The sequence below is a fragment of the Meriones unguiculatus genome (assembly GCF_030254825.1).
Source record: "Meriones unguiculatus strain TT.TT164.6M chromosome Y unlocalized genomic scaffold, Bangor_MerUng_6.1 ChrY_unordered_Scaffold_23, whole genome shotgun sequence".
In the NCBI taxonomy this organism is placed as follows: domain Eukaryota; kingdom Metazoa; phylum Chordata; class Mammalia; order Rodentia; family Muridae; genus Meriones; species Meriones unguiculatus.
Genome location: NW_026843709.1, coordinates 9,198,304 through 9,201,039, shown reverse-complemented (window position 1 = coordinate 9,201,039; position 2,736 = coordinate 9,198,304). Strand labels below are relative to the sequence as shown.

Below are 2,736 nucleotides of genomic sequence, written 5' to 3'. Positions count from 1 at the left end.
CTTATCACCCTGCACAAAAGCAAAGTACAAGTGGATCAAAGACCTCAACATAAAACCAGACACATTAAATCAGTTAGAAGAAAATGTGGGGAAGAATCTTGAACTGATTGGACTAGAAGACAACTTCCTGAACAGAACACCAACAGCACAGGCTCTAAGAGCAAGAATCAGTAAATGGGACCTCATAGAATGGAAAAGCTTCTGTAAAGCAAAGAACACTGTCAAAAAAAATGAATGCTTACAGATTGGGAAAGAATCTTCAACAAGCCCCTATGTTACAGAGTATATATAAAGAACTAAAGAAGTTGAAAAGCAACAAGTCAAGTTATCCAATTAAAAAATGGGGAACAGAGCTAAAGAGAAAATTCTCAATAAAGGAATATTGAATGGCAGAAAAACAAAGAAATGCTCAAAGTTATTAGCCATCAGTGAAAAGCAAATGAAAACAACACTGAGATTACACCTTACATCCATCAGAATGGCCAAGATCAAAACCTCAAGTGATAACACATGGTGGAGATGTTGTACATAAAGGGAACCCTCCTCCACTGCTGGTAGGAAGGTAAACTTGTACAACTACTCTGGAAATCAATCTGGTGCTTTCTCAGAAAACTAGGAACAGTGCTTCCTCAATATACAGCTATTCCATACTTAGGCACATATCCAAAAGTAGCTCAAGTAATAAGGACATTTGCACAACCATCTTTGTAGCAGCTTTATTTATAATAGCTAGAACCTGGAAACAATCCAGATGCCCACCAACTGAAAAATGGATACAGAAGTGGTGATACATCTACACAATGGAATATTGCTCAGCAACAAAAAACAAACTAACAAGGAAATCATAAAATTTGCAGGTAAATGGTGGGAACTGTAAAATATCATTCTAAGTGAGCTATCCCAGAAAAAGAAATACACACAATATATATACTCACTCATATGGATACATAATATAGGATAAACCTACTGAAATCTCAACACCTAAAGAAAATAATATAGAGGGAGGACTCTGGCAAAAATGCTCATTCCACATCCCAAAAGGCAAACAGAATGGAGATAAGAAGAAGGAGAAAATAAAGAACAAGTTAGAAGCCTGCCACAGAGGGCCTCTGAAAGGCTCTGCCCTGCAGGGTATCAAAGCAGATGCTGAAATTTATTGTCAACTGTTGGGCAGAATGCATAGAATCTAATGAAAGAAGTATGAAATAGGAAGATCTTGAGAGGACAGGAGCTTCACAAAGAGAGCAACAGACCAAAAATTCTGAGCACAGGGGTCTCTGCTGAGACTCTTATACCAACCAAGGACCATGCATGGAGATAACCTATAACTTTTCACATCAGAATTAGCCCATGGAAGTTCATTGTTCAAGGGAGTTCCATACTAATGGGAATAGGGTCCGTTTCTGACATGAACTGATTTGCATGTCCTTTGATCACCTCACTCTGATGGGGGCCCAGCCTTGCCAGTCCACAGAGGAAGACAATGCAGCCACTCATGATGAGATCTGATAGACTAGGATCAGAAGGAATGAGAGAAAGATTTCCCTTATCAGTGGACTCATGGAAGGGCATGCATGGAGATGGGGGAGGGAAGGTGGGATTGTGAGAAGGGGGATTATGGTGGTATACAAAGTGAATGAACTATAAGTAATAAAAATTAAAATAAAAAATACTAAAAAATATAGTTCCTTTGTATTTATATTATAGGAGGGTGTGCTTTGATGCTGAAATGCCAAAGAAAGTGACCAGAGGAAATGAAATCTCTGTTTCTAGGTTTCTATCAATTTATGCATTTGTTTCTGTCTGTTTTGGTCTCTCTATTTCTGAATCTGTCTCCCTAGCTTTTCCCCTGTTTCTCTAATTCTCCCTATCGCTGCCTGCTGTTTGTGGTTCATTATGAAAAGTTATAAGTTTTGATAAAAGTCTACAACAAGATGACTGCTTGATGTCATGACTTCATAGATCATTTGTTTAAAAATAAAAGCAATATCCCAAACAAACACTTTTTCTTCAATGATTTGCCTTAATAAGGGAGCACTTTACAGTAAATAAGTCACTGAGTGAGAACATATCTTTGCATTTAACAAATAATAATTGAATCTATGATTAAGTGAAACTCACAAGCCAAGGGCACAAGACTTTATTAATGACCACTTGAAAGAAATATGTGGTGCTTGTCTCTGTAGCACATATACTGAAATTGGAATTAAACAGGGAAGTTTGCATGGCCCCTGTGCAAGGATAACAGGAAAATTTGAGTAGTTTTCCATATTGTTTGAGAAAATAAAGAAAACACAAATAAAGGATATTGTGAAGAGAAAGAAATTAGGGAAGAAAACAGAGGTAAGAAATACCAATACACTACAAGAGATGTAAGAAAGAATCACAGTGTGGAAGATACAATGGAGGAAATCGATGTCTCTGTCAAAGAAACTGTTAAATCTAAAAATTCCTGACACAGACAATCCAAGAAATTCAAGACTACATAAAAAGAAAAAGAAAAATCTTCCTGCCACATAATAATCCAAACAGTAAGTATACAGAACAAAGGAAAAATACTAAAAGCTACAAGAGGAAAAGGCCAAGGAACATATAAAGGTAAATCCATCAGAATCATACCTGACTTCTCAACAGAGACTACGAAAGCCAGAAAAGACTGGGCAGATATCATTCAGACCCTAAGAGAACACAGATGTCAGCACAGGCTACTATACCCAGCAAAACTCTCAGTCCTCA

The 2,736-nt window shown here is 37.2% G+C and overlaps 1 non-coding gene across 1 annotated transcript; it reads left to right on the top strand.

Moving 5' to 3' along the window:
* Positions 1-2,170: 2,170 nt before the first annotated feature.
* LOC132651629 (U6 spliceosomal RNA) lies at positions 2,171-2,276 on the top strand. Its single transcript, XR_009589215.1, has one exon. It is a non-coding gene; the product is annotated as a U6 spliceosomal RNA (small nuclear RNA).
* The last annotated feature ends 460 nt before the right edge of the window (positions 2,277-2,736 follow it).